The 20,992-nt window shown below is 37.6% G+C and overlaps 1 pseudogene; it reads left to right on the forward strand.

Annotated features, from left to right (window-relative positions):
- The first annotated feature begins 238 nt into the window (after positions 1-238).
- On the forward strand, positions 239-20,203 carry LOC119242220 (olfactory receptor 1571-like; annotated as a pseudogene).
- The last annotated feature ends 789 nt before the right edge of the window (positions 20,204-20,992 follow it).

Below are 20,992 nucleotides of genomic sequence, written 5' to 3' on the forward strand. Positions count from 1 at the left end.
GTCAGAAGGAACTCAGGACATGAGGATCCAGGACACCAGAACCAGCAGTCCACACAGCCAGGGTTTCATGATGACCATGTAGTGCAGGGGGTGGCAGATGGCCACAAAGTGTCATAGGCCATCACAGATAGGAGAAATTGTTCTAGTGTTCCAAAAATCAGATAAAAGTACTTCTGAGTGAGCAACCTGCATAGGTTATAACTTTATTCTGCATCTGGATGTTTTCCAGTATCTTTGGATGGTGGAAACGGAAGTCCACAAAGGACAGGTTGAAGAGGAAGAAGTACATGGTGGTGTGGAGATGGGTGTCAGAACTGATGGACAGGATGACGAGAAGGTTTCCAAATGTTCTGATCAGGTACATGGATAGGAAAAGCCCAAATAGAAAGGACTTCAGTGTTCAGTCCTCTGAAAATCTAAAATTTTTATACTATTCCCTGCTTCCATTTGGTGGAGGTGACTACCAATAAAAAGAAAAATGTGACTCATCTTTACATTAATTGGCTTTAATGATTTTGTTGAAATGATACAATTTATGGCTTGAAGTTAAGAAATTAATTTGAATATTTTCTGCATTTTCCTGGTTTCCTTAGAAGACCCACCATGATGTTTCTGAGTAGGAGCTTGTGTCCCTACTCACAGCTATTTCCCCAAGATATCAAGTCTTCTGGCTTTAATGAAAAACTCATATTTTCTGGGAATAAATGTTCAGATATAACCAGGTTGCAAGCACTGTCTAATCAATAACTATTGGGTGCTGTAAAAACAAAATTACCTATAATTCAATGATGGAGAAACAATATAAGCAAAAAAAGAAATCATAATATGATATATCGGATGGTGACAGGTGCTAGGACAAAAATGAAAGCAGTTATAAAGAATTGATTATATGAATGTCAGAGTCAGAGGGTGTTATTTTTCACTAGCAGATTTGATAATACTGACTGACTAAATTTGAACAAAGACCTCCAGGAGAGAGGAGTAGCCAGTGTGAAAACCCTGGGGAAGGCACCTGTTTCAGAGAGATATTCAAGGTTCAAAAGGAAATCAGTGTTTTAAGGGCAAAGAGCAATGATGAGAGATGGTGTCAGGGAATGCTGAAGAAAGTTGTGATATCCCTATTGTTGAAAATTAAAGACATCGAGTCCCTTATTTGTGTTGTTCCTTATGCTCTATTAGTTTGGTTTTTAAGGAACCTATAAATAAAAATGATTCTTCTTAGTCTTAGAAGTGGGCCTCCCTGGTGCCACGGGGGACTAAGTCTCAACACTATGAAGCTATCGGCAGTCACTGCAGCATGAGTTCAATCTCCAGGGAGTGAGCTGACCTACATGGCTCAGCAGACTACTCCTCTCCCCAAGGACACTCCTCAGTAGTGAATTTCAATAGATGTGCTGTTCTGTTCCCCACTCTGTCTCTGGTGAATCTTCTCACCCCCTACCCCCCACACCACTGGTCTACTCTCCAGCTCTTGTATGTATAAATAAATAAAATAGATCTTTAAAAAAAAAAAAACAGTGTTTTTTTTTAACACCTTGGAGTCTATAAGTTACATTTTTATTTTTTTTTTAATTTGTGTTGTAAGTCACATTTTTAAATTTATAAGTTCAGTTGTCTCTGTCCTGAGGGTGAATATTGCGGCAGGCTGCACCTCCTATGCTGTCTCTTGACAAGGTCCGGGCATTGAGGGAGACTCCCAAGAAGCGGGGAGTTCCTGTGCTCCCTGGAAGAGGGAAAGTTGTACTTCCCAGAAGAGGGGAGTTCTTGCACTTCCCAAAGAAGATCTAAACTAGGGAGTCTCCATGGCATTGCCTGCTAAAGCTCTCCTCTTTGTTCTTGGTTAAAGCAGAAGTTAGTTAGTCATTAACTGGCATATGAAAACCCATTTCGGACCTAGATGTTAATTGATTTGTTATTCTTACACCTGAATTAGTATCAAAGTAAATAATGCAAAAGGTATAGCTAGGGAAGAAACTTTCCAGGCATGAGAACTAGGGAGAACAAGCTGCCCTGAACAACTGTGCTTGGAAGCCTTAGACTGACACGGGGGTGGGGGTGTATGTTTGCACCAGCAGTACATTTCCTGGTGTTTACAAGAGGTCAATAGTTCGCAGGCCATGTGGAGGTTAGGAATTTCTAGTTAAGAGTTAGACTTCAGTAGAACTTACATAGATTTGATGAGATGTTTTAGACCACTTTAAAGTAATTAATATATTAACCAAGTTAATTGAGTGCTAGGAGATAGATTGATTTTAGTAATTGAATATAGAATAGTAATTTTACACCCACTTTGTAATTGAGAAAGTTTAATTGTTGCCAAATGTTGTGCTGTCTTGTATGATTGATCATGCTAATAACTGAACTGTACCTAGGAAACCAATTGTTCTTAGGTTACCAGAGAAATAGCCTACAGGTGCAAGGCCAAGGGAGTCTTTACATTATCATGAGAAAATATGTATTGATTGTCTTTACTCTACTTCAATGCTTACGCTGATGTAATCCCACCGCTGGCCTTAAGGTATAAATAAAGACCTGCTGAGACCCTAAGCAGGAGATACTTGCACCAGAAAGTGTCTGTGTCTACCTCACTTCTACCTCACTCCACTTCCCCTCAGCCCTCCAAAAAAACTTCACCGACTCCATCCTCTCCTTTCTGAGATCCCTGACAGGACTTCTAGCTGGAGCTGGTCTCTGACAGATTATGTCCTATGATACACTCACATACTCACACAGACACAAAACAGATACACACAGTCTATTTGTCATCATATTAGTACCAAACTCTTCCCTCTCATCCCCAACAATACTGATTAGGAAAATAATGGATAAAGGGCAAGCAGTCAACATCAGATAAGTTGCCCCTAAAAGATGTAGAAATAATTTTCAAATTCCAGTTGTAAAGCAGCCCATGAACATACTAACAAGGGTCACCAATTGGGTGTCATCTTGTGCTCTGTATTTAACAAAATATTACAAAAATCTGAGTACTAAAGAAAGAGTAAATAAAATGGACAAAGTGGGCAGACAACGAATCTACTAAGCTCATGTGGTACCAGAGAAGCTGTGAGGAAGAGAATGCTTTGTTCATCCTGGCAGCATCCAAAACTCACTTTTGGCACCTTGCTGTAGAGAATAACTAGTAAGTCTGCAAAAACTAACTTATCTTAAAGAGACAGTATTAGTATCATTATAGTGCCAAGACACCTCAGTGATTGAACATCCCACCAGAAAAACAAGCAATGGGAATAAATCTGGAATTCACAAAAAGGAATATAAAACATATACCCAAAGTGGGGAGATGTTACAGATGCAGTTTTTGTTGTATTTTTTTAAGATTTATTTTACTTATACAAGAACTGGGGTACAGGCCAGAAGTGTGGGGGTGAGAGAATTCACCAGAGACAGCGGGAAGCAGAACAGGTAGATGAACCAAAAATACTGCTGAAGGGGACAGCAGGGGAGTAAGGAGAGGTCTGCCATGCCATGTGGGTATCTCTCTGGCTGGCCAGGAATCGAGCCCACACTGCAGAGGCTTTGGACAGCTTCACAGCACTGCGCTCAACCCACTGCCCCACTGGGGAGGCCCCAGATGCAGTTTTAATAATATTGAATGCAAAACTTTTGGAATCAGAAAAATACGGTTTTAAATTGAAACTCTATCACATTTTAGCCATTTGAAATTTAAAAGCCAACCAAATCATTCTGAATTTGAATTTCCTCACCTAAATTGTGAGGAGGAGGTATCCTTCCTCCTGGGTGATGGAATTTAATCAATATATTTAAAGAGTTTGCCATAGGCCCTTTGTGTTAGTTAATGAACTGTTATCACTGGTGATGAGATGAGGGTTATTTTTGTCTTATCCCTGAAAATATCTTCACTATTTCCCTATCACACAGTCCCCAATCCCACAACTTTCAGTTCCTTGTCTCTCCCATCTGTCACAGGTTGACACCCCTCTAGCCAATATTCACACCCACCCAGAAAGGTATTTCTATTTTACAAATTTCATCATTGAACTCCCGAGTTAAACCCCCTAGTAACTTCCTAGTGGAGAATGAAGACAAAATTCCACCTCTTAGAACACTAGGCTCCATCTTCATAACTTGTCCACCAGCCTCACCCTCCTACTGGCTGCCCTTCCCCAGTTCCGTTACACCACCATCAAAATTCACTTGAAGCTTCACAAGCAGCCATGGCTCCAAAGCTCAATGTCTTTTTCATCTGCTCCCCTCTGCACCATGTCTATCGTTTTGCAATCTTTTTATATAATTATATGTATTTTTTCCAAGCTAGACAAACAGACTTGAGACATGTAGCCATGCTTTATATACTCACCACACCCCAGTCCCAGAATTAAGTTAACTGGGAACAGTAGCTGAATAAATGTGTATTGCATGAAGGAATAAAAGAATAGGTCTTCATCAAAATAGCCATGATGAGAGTTAAGTACAGAATAGAAATGTTAAGTTGAGGCTCTGATATCCTCATTGGCCTGTTTGGTCACCATTTTGTTACCTATGGTTCTGTATTCCTATACAAGGTCAGAACTGCCCAGTCAATGAGTTATAGAGCACAACCCTACAAGGTGCCTTTCAAATCAACCAAGAGCAGAAGCTTGATCACCCTGGGAAGGTTATGCATCCTGAGGTATGACCAGCAATGCCCAGGACACTGATGACTGATGCACACATAAACATACTCCTGAATTATACATCATGAGGTTTGATGAGGAATGCCCAGGGGCCAAGGACAAATGTATGATAAGGGATCCCAGAAGCTGATCAGTGTAATGCCTTGTTGATAAGATTGAAACCATGGCTAGGGAACTAGGTCTTGATCTCAATTACAATAACAAGTCATCAAGTAGGGCCAGGCCTCCCCTGCGCAGGGGTTGACACCGGAGGAGGGTCCCACATGGCACGCAGACCTCTCCTGTCACCCGCTGCTCCCCTCAGCAGTGTACTTTGGTCCTTCTGCCTGCTCTGCTCCCTGCTCTGGCTCTAGTGAATTCTCTCGCCCTCCTGCGCTTCTGACTGTACCCAGTGCTTGTATAAATAAATAAATAAATCTTAAAAAAAAAAAAAAAACAAGTCATCAAGTAAATGAGAAGTGCCCTGGAGGGTAGAGTCACAACCCCTAATACTATAGATGACAGAGCACATTTTCTATTTTCACCCCTCACTTTTATTTTATTCCCCTTCCCCTTACAAATAATGCTGTGTTATTTTATCAATAAAAAGGCCAGAATCTTGCTCTTTGGCAGCATCCTGTATCCAACAGCTTGCTCCATGACTCCCGTTTGTCAGTGCAGTGCTGTCAACACAACAAAGTGGATATGGAGGACATACTGGAGGGAAGTTTCTCATATTGCAACACCTACTATGATTCAGACTAATTTAATAGAATAAAGCACCAAAGAAAGTATCAGAATACATCATATGTAGTAAGTGTACATACTAAGTACTTTATAAGGTTTTCTTTTTTCAGTTGTGTGTGCACTTGTACATGTGTTTTATATGCATGTGCATTGCTGGACTTGGAGGAAAACATGCTGGATCACAAAGTGAAAGTCATATCACAGTTAAAATTTTTGGAATACACTCAGTAAAGGCAAGAATCATTTTAAACAGTTACAGTTTCTGCTAATGAAGGAAGACCAATATAAATGAAGAGCCTGACAGAAAAGCAGGGTTGCCAAGAGAATAACCATCATGGTGCCTAGATTACCTGATGGGGACTTGTGACTGAGCCTTGATTGTTCCACTTATTTTATCAGAGTTTTCATATTGAGTCTCTGCTCTAATTGCTATGACTATCAGTATTTATTGGAGTTTATGACCAATAGTTGGTTGTTCTCCTTTTGATTTTGCTTTGTGAAATTCTTTTTTGCTATTCTAAAACTTTGGGCTCATCTCCACCACCACCCCACCCCATATAACAGATACACTCATCCTGGTTTGCTCCTTGTTCAACATGCAAATTCTTCCTCAGATCAAAAATCCTACCTGTGGCATCTCCTTCCTTCATGTAAATGGTCCCTGTAGACAATCTGTCCTGCAGGTACAGACTCTGCCTTCTACATTACAATGTGAGAACCAAATTGCAGGGTCTTCACCTACATTGCTCACATTTTATTTTATAAATGCCTACATTTGTATAGAGAAATTTTAAAGAAATAAGAATTCAAATAATAAACACAATGTCAGGGAAAACAACACTGTTGAATATTGTGAAATAACAAGAAGTGTATTAAGCAAAATCAAACAAAAATCTAAGACTAACTTCTGAAAGAAAATGTACAATAACAGTATTTTCTGAAATACTTCAGACTCACTTAAGGGACATCTTGGTGTGAAGCCTTAATTCCTTCTGGCATGAATGATAATGGAGACTGAAACTCCATTCCTAGACAAAGAACAAGAAAGATCTAAGTGTTGGCCCTGCACAAGGGGTAGAGATCCAACAGCAGTCACACCTTGTATACCTCAGGGTCACATAAGCTTTGGGTCTGTGACAGAGGAGCTATTTACAGATCCCTGTGTCTGCTCATTAGACATATTTTCCTTTTGTTAGTTCAGACTCTGAGCACATTATTTCCCTGAGTACACTGGTCTGGAAAGAACAGATTTTTTTCTTAAAGTCTCTCTGTTCCCAAGAGACTAGATTAGAAGTGAAGTAAATCCTGCTTTTATTGTTTCTTCACCATGAAATCTCTGATCTTCCAGAGGTCTAACATTCCAGCAACTTCTTCCAACCTTGAGTTAAAGTTTTCTCCAGATCCAACACTGAGTATCTTGTCCTGATTCTATCTTGTGCTCATCTAATATATTGACATGTGGTAGGAAACACCATCTGGTCTCTAGAAAATAAAAATCCTCATCACCAGCAAGGGAACAGCTATATTTCAGGCACACACTTGGGTTTCTTTGCTATAAAACCATGGGTATTAGTATCTTGACACCAAGATACTTTTGAAAAGTCAGCTAGGGGGCAGGGCAAGATGGCAGCAGAGTGAAGCCTCTAGGCTCACCTCCTCCACATGTCACAGCTAGACTGCAGCAGAACAAAGCTAATAATGCTGGAAAGAAAAACAGATGTTACAGTGAATGTTAGGATTAACATCCAGAGGAGGGGAACACCAGTAACAGAAGATCAGGTCAGGCAGGTGAGACTTAGTGGCCCAGTGGGACCCTATAATCAGCAAAGGAACTAGCATGACCTTCTCACAGTAACACTGCAGACCGAGGTGAGCTCCTGGACAGGATGCTGAGGACAACCACCACACCTGGTCTCTGCAGACATGGCATAGCCTTGGTGAGCTCTGTGTCAGGACCTGGCATCACACTCAACAGGTGGGCACCCCACAGACCTTGGTGAGCTCTAGATACTTCAAAATATTTTCAAATGTAGCCAAGGCTACTCTTGTCTAATCAGTACAGTTTGATTTCAAATTCATAAGAATATGAGTAAAGTAGTTATAAATATACTGTCTTTCAGAATGTGAATATTGTGTTATCCAAGATTCAGGAATAAAATCAATTTGGATAGAAAAGAGTTATTTGAAGTATTGCTTCTACTAGACATTTAAGAAATTTTCTCTTTCTTATGCCTGTTGACCATTTGCTTTTCCTCTTCAGAGAAGTTTCTTTTTATCTCTTCTGCCCATTTTTTGACTGGATTATTTTCTTTGTTTTTGTTGAGTCTCATCAGCTCTTTGTAGATTTTTGTGATCAGTCCTTTATCATTAGTGTTGTGTGCAAAAATGTTCTCCCAGTCGGTGGGGTTTCTCTTTGTTTCTGTTATTGTCTCTTTTGTTATGCAGAAGCTCTTTAATTTGATGTAGTCCCAGCTGTTTACCTTTGCCTTTACTATCACTGCTTTGGGTGATGTGTCTGTAAAGATGTCTTTGATGTGCATATCATGTAGTGTTTCGCCTATATTTCCTTCTATGTATTTTATGGTTTCAGGTCTTATGTCTAGGGAAATGCAAATCAAAACTACAATGAGATACCATCTCACACCAGTGAGAATGGCACATATTAAAAAAAACAGCAACAACAAATGTTGGTGAGGTTGTGGAGAAAAAGGAACTCTCCTGCACTGCTGGTGGGAGTGCAAACTGGTCCAACCACTTTGGAGAGCTGTGTGGAGATTTCTGGACCTACTAAACATAGAGCTTCCATATGATCCAGCAATTCCACTCCTAGGTATTTACCTAAAGGACACAGAAACATCAATTCCAAAGAGCACCTGCACCCCTATGTTTATAGCAGCACAATTTACAATAGCTAAGCTTTGGAAACAACCCAAATGCCCAAAAATAGATGATTGGATCAAGAAGATGTGGTGCATATATACTATGGAATATTACTCAGCGTTTAAAAAAGATAAACACATGCAATTTGCAGCAACATGGATGGCGCTGGAAGGGATCATGATCAGCAAAATAAGCCAGAAAGAAAAAGAAAAATACCGGATGGTCTCACTCATAGCAGGAATCTAGAAAACTTAAATAAGGGACCAGGAAAAAGAATAACTATAAGAAAGAAAAAATCAAAATCAACAAACAACTATGAACCAGAGACACTCTATGGAGGGTGTGGGATGGGGAAAGGAGGGGTTGGGGTCAAAATAAGGGAGCTGTAATTGTATGGGGAATATAAAAATAAAATTTAAATAAAAAAATAAAAATTAAAGAATAAAAAATAAAATAATAAAAAAAGAAATTTTCTCTTTCCTTTCTCTACCACATTTTTTTATTATTTTTAAAAGATTTATTTATACGTACAAGAACTGGGGTACAGGCCAGAGATATGGGGGGTGAGAAGATTCACCAAAGAAAGAGTACGGAACAGAACAGGCAGATTTACCAAAGTACACTGCCCAGGGGAGCAACGGGCGAGTCAGGAGAAGTCTGCTGTGTGTCTCCCTGGTCAGGAATCGAACTTGTGCTGCAGTGGCTGTGGATAGCCTCATAGATTGCAGCCTAACCCCTTGCACCACCAGGGAGGCCCTTCCTACCACATTTTAAAAAGTGACTAATTCCAGTTTCTGGTTAAAATGTGGAAATCAGAAAGAAATGTGGTAATCATCACACATTCTAACAAGCAAAATACAAACAATCTAAAGTATCATAACTTTCCTTAAATCATCAGAGAGTTTTCAACAAACTAGCCTAAAATCAGAGAGTCAGAGCCTCAGATAAATCTCAGAGAAGTTATAGATAGCTCATCTGGGGAAGATCATAATAAGTCATAGCCAATTTGTAAGCAGACAAATATTTAAGGTAAAATCATAATGAATTTCTAAAGGCCAAGTATGCATCTGCTGTCATAAGGACATAATCTTCCTAAGGGGTATTTGCAATGCAAATACCATCAAATATAACTATGCAAGTTGTAAAGTTAGGTCAAATATATGTGACATTGCTTAGTAAATATAAACATCAGTGTAATTTATATTCTATCAATGCCATTGATATGTTAAACCTGAAGTGTTAAAACCTGAAGACATTCTTGCACATTTTCATTTATTGTCTTCAAGAATGTTTATAGCAGCATTGTTCAGTATGTTTGAGAATGGAAAAAATATGATGACCATCAATTGTAGCTGATGAATAAATAGTCCATTCACACCCTGAAATTTTATATAGTAGATAAAAAATGGCATTAATGAATATCAGGATTATATTGAGTGAAAAACAATGTGAAGAAATTAGTGTAAGCTCAAAAATAAGCAAAAGTAAACATATTGACATAAATATATATGAAATAATTAAAATCACATAAATTGGGACAAAAGTTCCATTTCAGAGGACAGAAAACAAATAAAATTCAAACTCCTTTTTATATGATCAATAAAAGGTTTGTTTACATATAAATAGCAAATTTATATATTTATATATAATATAAATTAACATGCATATACATATGCACATACTTCTATTACTATAATATATCTATCTCTATATCATCTATTTTTATCTATCGATACATATATATATGTATATATATCGATACATATATACATATATATATATATATATATATATATAAACCAGTAACACTGGTTTATAAAATCATAGAGGTTTCAGGTATACAGCATTAGAATTCAACATCTGTATGTACTAAATTAAGATCACCACCAAAAACCTACTTTTCATCCACCAAAATATCAACCTCCATTAGACACTTGACTCCCCTTGTAATCCCTTTTCCTTTGGAAACCACAATTTTGGTTTTATAATCTAAGAGTTTGTTCTTGTTCTGTTTCTTTACCTTCCACATGTGTGGAGGATTAAATCAAAAATTATCTGTCTTCCTCCATTTGACTTATTTCACATAACTTAATGTCCCTAAGGTCCACCATATTGGCAAGAATAGTCATCCAGAGTTCATCTGTACCACAGCATTACCCACCCATCAACCCTGGACACTGGGGTTGTTTCCATGTCATGGCTATTGTAAATAATTCTGCAAATAACCTCGTAGTCATATTTTTTTTTGTTGTTGTTTTGTTTTGTTTTAAAGATTTTATTTTATTTATACAAGAACTGGGGTACAGGCCAGATGCACTGGAGGGTGAGAGGATTCACCAGAGACAGAGCAGGGAGCAGAACAAGCAGAATGATGAAATACACTGCTGAGGGGAACAGCAGGCGAGTCAGAAGAGTTCTGCTCGCCATATGGGTTGCTCCAAGGCCGGTGGGGATCAAACCAGCACTGCAGAGGATGGGGATAGCTTCACAGCACTGTGCTCAACCACCTGCATCACCAGGGAGGCCCTCATATTGTTTTTTAATGAGTGTTTTTGTATTCTCAGAAAAATAAAAATAGAAATGCTGAATCATACAGTATTTCCGTTATTGATCTTTTGAGGAATCTCCATGTTTTTCACAGTGGCTGCATCAATCCCTACTGACAATTCAGTGCAATTAATTTCCTTTTTCTCCATATTTTTGTCAAAACTTACAGTTTCTTGCATTTTTATAGGTCATAATATTTTATTATTTTTTTAATGTTCTTCATCAAAATTTTTGTTGTAGTATCATTTGTTACCTTTCTTTTTATCTATTTTTATTTTGGTAACATTGGTTTGCCTATTGTCTATTATTTGGAGACACAGGATCCACATCAGGTATATGTTACCATACCACACCCACACCGAGGCACCCATAGTCCTCCACATAGTTCATTGGGCCCTCCCTACTGCATTCTATCCCCTCACTATCTGGGAGCCTCACTTTTACTGTTACATTTCTATGGTTTATTATTGGTTTAACCTTATCTAACCCTTTGTTTTGTTTTTCTGTATTCCACATAAAAGTGACACATCTCATATTTTTCTTCCCCTTCTTACTTATTCACTTAGCATACCCCCTCAGCTCTATCCATGTTATTGAAAATGGCAAGAGTGTCTTTTTTATATAGCTGAGCTCTATTCCATTGTGTAGCTAGGCCACATCTGCTCATTTATCTTTGGGTGTTTAGGCTGTTCCCATAGCTTGGCTATTATAAATAAAGCTGCAATGAACATAGGAGTGCTTCTATCCCTTCAAATTAAGTTCCCTGGATAAATACCTAGGAATTGAATTACTAGATCACATGGTTGATCTATTTTTAATATTTTGAGAAATCTCCCTACTTTTTTCCAGAGAGGCTGGACCAGCCTACATTCCCACCAACAGTGCATGAGGGTTCTTTCTTACCACATCCTCACCAGTACTTGTTGTTTCTGTTTTTTAATGTGGGCCAATCTCACATGTGTGAGATGATATCTTATTGTGGCTTTATTTGCAATTCCCTGTCTGTCTAGTGATAGGCAATGTTGTGTCACATGTGCTTGTTGGCCTGTGCTTATGTTCTTTGAAAGATGTCCATTCACTTCCTCTGCATGTTTTGTAATGTTTTTGTTTTTGTTGTTGATTTATATGAATTCTTTATATATTTTGAATATGAACCCCTTTCAGATGTGTAATTCCATTCATCATCTCTTATTCTAGTAGGTTGTCTTTCATTTTGATTATGGTTTCTTTTACTGTGCGGAATCTTTTATTTTTATTTAAGTTCATTTGTTGTTGTTGTTGTTTTTAATTTTTATTTTATATATATTTTTACATCATTCTTCATTTTTTTACAATGTATGCTTTCTCACCTCGGTTATAGTCCCCACAGAAACATCAATTCCAAAGAACACCTGCACCCCTATGTTTATAGCAGCACTGTTTATAATAGCTAAGCTTTGGAAACAGCCCAAATGCCCAAAAATAGATGACTGGATCAAGAAGATGTGGTACATATATACCATGGAATATTACTCAGCATTCAAAAAAGATAAACACATGCAATTTGCAGCAACATGGATGACGCTGGAAGGGATCATGCTCAGTGAAATAAGCCAAAAAGAAAAAGAAAAATACCGGATGGTCTCACTCATAGCAGGGATCTAGAAAACTTAAATAAGGGACCAGGAAAATGAATAACTATAAGAAAGTGAAAATCAAAATCAACAAAAACTATGAACCAGAGACACTTTTTGGGGGGTGGGGGGCGGGAGGGGAGGGATTGGGGTCAGAATGGGGGGATTGCAATTGTATGGGGAATATAAAAATAAAATTTATTAATTAAAAAAAAAAAAAGAAATTCCCACCCCCCATTCACCCGTGTACCATCACCATGGTCCCTTCTGCTCTTTCCACCAGGTTTTGATCCTACTCCCTTCTCACCCCCTGCAGAATGTCTCTGGTTTGTACTTGCTTGTTGAATTTGTTTTTCACTTTATTGTAATAACTTTTTTCTTCCCTGATCCCTTATTTGGATCCTCTACATTCCTCTAATAAGTGAAACTATCAGTATTTTTCTTTTTCTTTCTGGCTTATTTCACTGAGCATGATGCCTTCCACCTCCATCCATTTTGTTGCAAATGGCATGAGTTTATCTTTTTTGATTGCTGAGTAATATTCTGTTGAGTATATATACCACATCTTCTTGATCCAGTCACCTATTTTGGGGCATTTGGGTTGTTTCCAGGTTTTACCTATTGTAAACAGCACTGTATAAATATGGGGGTGCAGGTGCCCTTTTGAATTAATGTTTTTGTGTCCCTTGGGTGGAATTGCTGGATCATACGGAAGCTCCATTCTTGGCTGTTTGAGAAATCTCCACACAGATTTCCATAGTGGTCGGACCAATTTGCACTCCCACCAGCAGTGCAGGAGAGTTCCTTTTTCTCCACATCCTAGCCAACATTTGTTGTTGCTTGTTTTTTTGATATGTGTCAGTCTTACTGGTGTAAGGTGGTATCTCAGTGTGGTTTTGATTTGCATTTCCCTGATGATAAGGGATGTTGAACATTTTTTCATATGCATGTTGGCCATTTGCATTTCCTCTTTGGATAAATGTCTTTTAAGTTCTTCTGCTCATTTTTGACTGGGTTGTTTACTTTGTTTTTGTTGAGATTTATCAGTTTTTTGTAGATCTGTGATGAGTCCCTTATCATTAATATTGTGTGCACAAATTTGATATTTTGGTGTTTGTTTTTCTTTCCTTTGGGGCTACAGCTACAAAGATGTTACTAAGTTTATGTCAATCAGCTTACAACCTAAGTTTTCTTTTACCAATATTGTGGTTTCAGGTTTTTCATTCAGTGCCTTCATTCATTTGAATTAATTTTTGTGTTTGGTGTGAAGGAGTGTTCTACTTTCATTCTTTTGCATGTGGCAATCCAGTTTCCTATTCTCCATTATATCCTTGACTCCTTTGTCACAAATTTTATTTTTGTCTATTTATTTCAATAATGTTATTTAATTATCTGTGCACACGTCCTTTACCTCCTTAGTTAAATTTAATCCTAGGTGTTTTATTATTTTTGATGTAATTGCAAATGGGACTGAGTTTTTGATATTCTTTCTACTAGCTTATTGTTTGCATCTAGAAATGCTGCACTTTTGTGTGTGTTGAATTTGTAGCATGGCACTTTACTGTGTTTGTTAATTATTCCTAATAACTTTTTATTGGAATCTTTGGGGTTTTCTACATATATTATCATGTCATCTGCAAATAGTGATAGTATTTCTTCCTTTCCAACTTGTATAAAATTGTTTTTCTTATTTTGCCTCATTACTCTGGCTAGGACTTTTAATACTATGCTGAATAATGGTGGTAAGAGGTCTAGTTCCAGATTTTAGAGGAAAGCTTTTAGTTTTTCACCATTGAGTATGGTCTTTCATATTGAGGTACATTCCTTCTATGTAAATTTCATAGAGCTTTTTGTTAAATCATTAATGGATGTTGACTCTTGTTAAATGTTTTTTCTGCACCTAGTAAAATGATGATGTGATTTTCATGCTTCTTTTTGTTGGTATGAACTTTGTATTTTTACGTCTTTGCATCACTGAAATAAATTCTACTTGATTACGGTGTATTAACCTTTTAATGTATTATTGAATTTGATTTGTTTGCATATAGTTAAGAATTTTTACATTTATGTTCATGGGATATATTGATCTATAGGTTTCTTTTGTGAAGTCTTTGTCTGCTTATGGTATCAAGATAATGTTGATCTCATAAAATGTTTGGAAGTGTTCTCTCCTCTAATGTTTTTGAAAATTTGAGAATTGATCTGTTTCAAGTGTTTGTTTTTCCTGCTTCACTCTTGGAAGGCTGAATGATGCTAAGAACTTGTCCATTTGCTCAAGTTTTTTGTTTTGTTTTGTTTTTGGGTTTTGTTTTTTTTTTTTTTTTTTTTTTTTACTTGCTGTCTAGACTGTCTAATGGGAATAGAGAGTCAGTAGGAAGAAATTGCTTGCTATTCAGAAGAGTTTTCCACAGGGAGATCATGTGCTCAGAGGTTGGAGTAACAGGAGAAACTGTGCCTAGTGAACAGATGTGGAGAGCTGTAAATATCTCTTCACCTCCCATCCCTCTGCATTTGTAAACCTGGGCTGGAATGACATGGGGGTTTTTATCTGTGTGTTTGTTTAGAGTCCAATTCCGATTGTGGAACTGATGCCTCGATCGTTCCAGCTGTTTTGTCTTAAGACATCATACATCACCCAAGGAGGAATTCACACTTCCATTTGGAGCCCTTCCTCTCAGAGCTTCCCTCTAGGTAAGTCCAACCACCCATTTCACTCTTCATGAGATGGTCAGAGAAAGTGGAAGACATTTACCTGTGGTCACCTGACAGCCAATTCAAGAAATCATTGTGTTTGTTTCCTTCCTTGATTAAATAATGAAGGCATTAATTTGAGTTCCTAATTAATATTTCACAGTAGGTCTAGCTATTCATAAATTTGATGCTATTATATCAATGCCAGAAAAATAGGTTGAGAGTGTTGTATTCAAATTAATTATAGTTCTGAACAAGAAGCAATTTTGTCCACCTGAGGCATTGCATAATGTCCAGAGATGTTTTTCACTCTCATGCTTGGAGGAGCAGGTGGAGTCAGGGATGCTCAATCATCTAAACATCTTAGAGAGGGAAGAACCCACCACAGAAAATGATCAATCCCAGAATGTCACTATTTGCGAGTAAGAACTACCAAATTAAATATCATTCTTTATAGTATTCATAGCTATCTTCAGGTTGTTTTTGAATTTGTAACACTTTCCTGCCAGCAAAATTAAATGTACCCTTTATAACCAGTTTAAAAGTTTGAATCCTAATCAATGTGATTTTAAGTTATTTGCAAGGTTGGTATGTATGAATGTTTTTTCTTGCTGTTTTCTTAAGCTATTAGTTTCAGCAAGTTTCACATATTTGGCTACAATCTTGGACAGTGTATTCTTATTATATGCCCTTATGTATCTATTTTCAACAGTTATCAGCATTTCAAATAGTTTCTATAGATCATTGTCTCTCAATTTTTTAATTTTATTTAAATGTATCTACCTTCTTACCTCTGCATTTCTTACTTTATGTAAGATGGTTTTATCCACCTGTAATTTTTATATGTAGTTATGTCCATATTAATCAATGATGTATCAGTTACTCTCATGCAGAGGGTGATAATCCCTCTGAATTTCTGTAAGATCTGTGATGAATGTGACCAATTTCATATTATTCCAGATATTGGTTGCTTATGCCAGTTTTATCTAGCAATTCAACTTTTTACAACTTTAATGATATACAATCTTGTCATTTGGTAAGTGTCCATATACATTAAGACCTAATAACTTATTCATCAGCGAAGAATGCAGAATATCTGATGTGAATCAGAACATCCTAAGAACATTATATATTGTATAATTTTATTTCTGGTTCTTTGATAATTCAATTATTAATCAATGCTTATATCACTGATTGTTGCTATTTAATCTTATTTCAGTCAGTGTATGACCATTCAACTTTGCTTCATACAATTGCTTTGAAACTACTCATTCTAACCTGGTTTCATTATTCATTATATAAACTTTCATGTTCTTAAATTTACTTCTGTATTTGTGCACATATATCCATGCACCTGTGTGGAAAACTTACTGAAGTGAACAAAGAAGGGTGAACACCTTCATCTTTTGGATCATTCATTTTAATGGCAAAGATTGAGGACAATGAAATAAAAATGGTTAACATATTGACCTTGGGCATTATCACATGATGAAAATTATTCAATATAAAAAGATAGAATTCTCGGGGCCTTCCTGGTGACACAGGCAGTTGAGCTCTGCATTGTGAAGCTGTCCGCAGCCTCTGCAGTGCTAGTTCCATCCCCACCAGCTGCGGAGCAACCCACGTGGTGCAGCAGACCTCTCCTGACTAGCCCAGTACCCCCCTCAGCAGTGTATTTCAGTCAGTCTGCCTCTTCTGTGTCCCACTCTGTCTCTGGTGAATCCTCTCACCCTCCCACACATCTGGGCTGTACCCCAGTTCTTGTATAAATAAAATAAATCTTAAAAAAAAAGGAATTCTCCTGGTGTGGGCAGGATTTATGGGGGATGGTGTGGGCAAACCTTGAATGTTTGATGAAGTCCAGAAACCATATTAGAGTATGCCTATTGGGTTTGCCAAAAAAAGATGAAAATTCAAAGTCTAAAAACAACACAATTAAAAAATCATATGTAAGAAAAGTGAATAAGAGCTAACGTCATCCCTACTAGACCATATAAAAGCTAATGGATCAAATAACTGTAGAATAGACATAGGCATAATAAGTCTTATACTGTTTGATATTAAATGCCAAACTTTTGCTGTACTTTGTATACTTCCTTTAGCTCATTTTCTTTTTGGTGTAAGTATGTAAGACTTTTCACACCATAAAGATGTTACCATTTTTTCATATGGATGAGTTTATTTTATTTTGCTTCATTTCATTTTGTTTTCTCAGCATCAAAGAAATGCAATCAAGGTTGGACTCTCACTAGAACCAGGAAGATCTTTCTTCCTCAGGATCTACCAGGGGATTCTTTCAGTCCCCATCCATTTAATTGCTCTCTCACTTGCTAGTTCTCATTCTCTCTCTTTCTCTCTCTCTCCCCCATTTCTCAACAGATGTTTTTTGCTCATTTAAATAAATGATAGAAAGTGTCCATCCTAATACAGAGACCTAAGTTTCTTTGTCCGTGAGAGACTTAAGAAATCTTCTGCATTCCAGTGTAAATTGGATCGACCTGGGCAATTTGAGTTGTATCTATTCTTAGCATAATCAGAAGGCTGGGTCTGGAAAGAACATGGAAAAAACATAATCCATGAGGCCATGGCATCCTGTGTGTGTGCATGTTACAGGGGTGTGACTTGAGGAGTAAGGGCAGTCCTCAGAGGATGGACATTTTAACTCATATACTCCAAGGTGACCTAAAATAAAGTGCCCAGAACTCGATCACAAGAATGGGTCTGTTTTGATTCATGGAATATAGTCATGACAGGATTAATAGAGTAAAATAAGTACATAGGGTCTCCCTGGCGGTGGAAGGGGTTAAGCACAGCACTATGAAGCTGTCCACAGCCTCTGCAGCATGAGTTCCATCCCAGGTCAGCCAGGGAGCTACCCACATGCACAGCAGACCTCTCCTGTCCCTCCTGCTGCTCCTCTCAGCAGTGTATTTCAGTCAGTCTGCCTATTCTGTTCCCCACTCTGTCTCTGGTGAATCATTTCACTCCCTACACCTCAGGCCTGTACCCCAGTTCTTGTTCATAAATAAATAAATCTTTTTTTAAATGACAAAAGAGGTACATATTATAGACAAAGGAGTCCCTGTGCCCTGAGATTTTAGCAATACCAGAGAGGGTACTGCACTGCTCACACATCTGGAGACCTCTCATCACATTCTTAAGCACATTCATCTTGCAACATGACTTCACTTTTTTTTTTCACTTGAGCACTTAAACAAGCACCTTTCTCAGGGACTTTGCATTGTTTGTTTCCACTGCTGGGCACACACTTCCCTACACAGGCTTATTGCTCCCTCCCCCTTTTATTTGAGGTCTCTTTTAAAATGTGATTATGGGGCCTCCCCTGTGGTGCAGCAGTTGAGCACTGGGTTGATCCCAGGCTGCTCCCTGCCTCCAGAGAAAGGTCAACTTCAGTCCTTCTGCCTGCTCTGCTCCCCGCTCTGGCTCTGGTGAATTCTCTCACCCTCCTGTGCTTCTGACTGTACCCAGTGCTTGTATAAATAAATAAATAAATCTTTTTAAAAAAATAAGATAAAATAAAAAAATGAAAAAATAAAATGTGATTATGTTTGCAGGTTTTGCCTAAATAAAGATTTGTATACCCTATTTGATTTCTGTCCATGCTTTCCTTTGCTTCATACCACCTATTGTCATCTAAAATGCCATATAATTTTATTTATTGCTAATATGTTCCTCCTACAGCATTAAATTTAGAGAATTCTGTTCTTCAACACCTAATACTCATTACCTAGACCTTGCCTAAAACACAGTTACCACTCAATATATATTCCTGATATATATGTGATATATATGATATACATCATATATGATACATGTGATATATATCATATATATATGCACAAACACACATACATGGAGACTATTAAAATTAGAATAAATAACTAGTGAGGGGAAGAGCTTATTGGGACAAAGTTTCCTTATCATGGCGTATATATGTACACACACACATACACAAACATACACATGGAGACTACTAAAATTATAGAATACATAAGCAGTGAGGGGAAGAGCTTATTGGGATAGTTTCCTTATCATAAGTAGCACTAGTAATCCATAAAAGAATCTGATCCATGACAAAATATTAAAATTAATTTCTTGACTGCAAAATATTAATGGTAATATTTCAAATATGTGAATAATCTAACTGTGCAAAAATAATGTATTTTTCCCCCTTTTCTGAAGTCACCTCCATCATGAAACCAGGCAATGATACACAAATTTCAAAATTTCTTCTTCTGGGACTTCCAGAGGAACAAGAATCACAAGCCCTCATATTTGGGCTTTCCTGCTCATCATCCTGGCTGTCAGCACTGACTCCCAACTCCAGAACCCCATGTACTTCTTTCTCTCCAATATTTCCTTTGCTGACATCTGTTTCACCTCCACCACCATCCCAAAGATGCTGTTGAACATCCAGACACAGAGCAAATTCATAACTTATGAATCACCCAGATATATTGCATCACCCAGATTTGCTTTTACCTGCTCTTTGCAGGACTAGATGATTTTCTTTTGACAGTGATGGCCTATGACAGGTTTGTGGCCATCTGCCACCCCCTGCACTACACAGTCATTATGAAACCCCAACTCTGTGGACTGCTGGTTCTGGTGCCCTGGGTCATCAGTGGTCTGAATTCCTTGTTAGAATGCTTAATGTTTTTATGGCTGCCATACTACACAGATGTGGAAATCCCCCACTTTTTCTGTGAACTCAATCAAATGGTCCAACTTGCCTGTTCTGAAACCTTCCTCAATAACATGGTTTTATATTTTGTAGCTCTTCTGTTGGGTGGTGGTCCTTTAGCAGGTATCCTTTACTCTTATTCTAAGGTAGTTTCCTCCATACATAGAATCTCACCAGCTCAGGGCAAATATAAAGCATTTTCCACCTGTGCCTCTCACCTCTCAGTTGTCTTTTTATTTTATTGCACAGTTCTAGAAGTGTACTTTAGCTCAGCTGCTACCAACAGCTCACATTCAAGTGCAATAGCCTCTGTGATGTACACTGTGGTCACACCCATGCTGAACCCCTTCATTTACAGCCTGAGGAACAAAGACATAAAAGGGCCCTGAAAAGATTCTTTGTGATGGAAACTACAAAAGGACAGTAGTTGTAGGAAAGAAATACCCATAATTTCAGAAGTCAGAGACTCGGACTCAAAAATTATGCTTAATCAGATTTGACATAGAACTTGATCTTTCACTTATATCATAGATTTCCATGTCTTTTAATTCAACTTTTCCATTTAATTTATGAACTCACTTTAGTAAACTTTCTTTTCTCTATTATACTGAACATTATTTCCTTTTTTTTAGTTTTCCTATTTCCTTAAATTTATTTCCAAACAAAAATCAGAGCTATTTGGAAATTTCCATTTATTTAGTGTGTAAATGTGTTTTTCTCTAGAATAATTTCTCTCAAATCATTATATCACACCAATTAATTTTTGTTCTGTTTTATTAAAATAATTGTCATGAATGGCACTACTCTTATGGAAAAATTAATCTACACTAAATGACTAAGGCAATTTATATAATTTTATAATAGATGAAAATATTAGACTACTGTTTTATATTTTTGTCAGAAATGAAATCCAAGAGACACTTTTTAATACAGTTCATTGAAATAACAGAAAGTCTGTATATGCTGTCTTCAAATTCAAAAACAAATTGCAGAGCGCACTGGATTTTCAATTGAAGAAATAGCATAGAGCCTCCCCTGGTGGCACAGGCAGTGGAGCTCAGCGCTGTGAAGCTGTCTGTAGCCTCTGAAGCTGTCCACAGCCTCTTCAGTGCTGGTTCGATCCAGGCGGGCCAACGAGGGTCACATATGGAGCGGCAGACCTCTCCTGTTGCGCCTGC

The sequence above is a fragment of the Talpa occidentalis genome, unplaced genomic scaffold (genome assembly GCF_014898055.3).
Source record: "Talpa occidentalis isolate TD23 unplaced genomic scaffold, MPIMG_talOcc4v2.1 talOcc4.12, whole genome shotgun sequence".
In the NCBI taxonomy this organism is placed as follows: domain Eukaryota; kingdom Metazoa; phylum Chordata; class Mammalia; order Eulipotyphla; family Talpidae; genus Talpa; species Talpa occidentalis.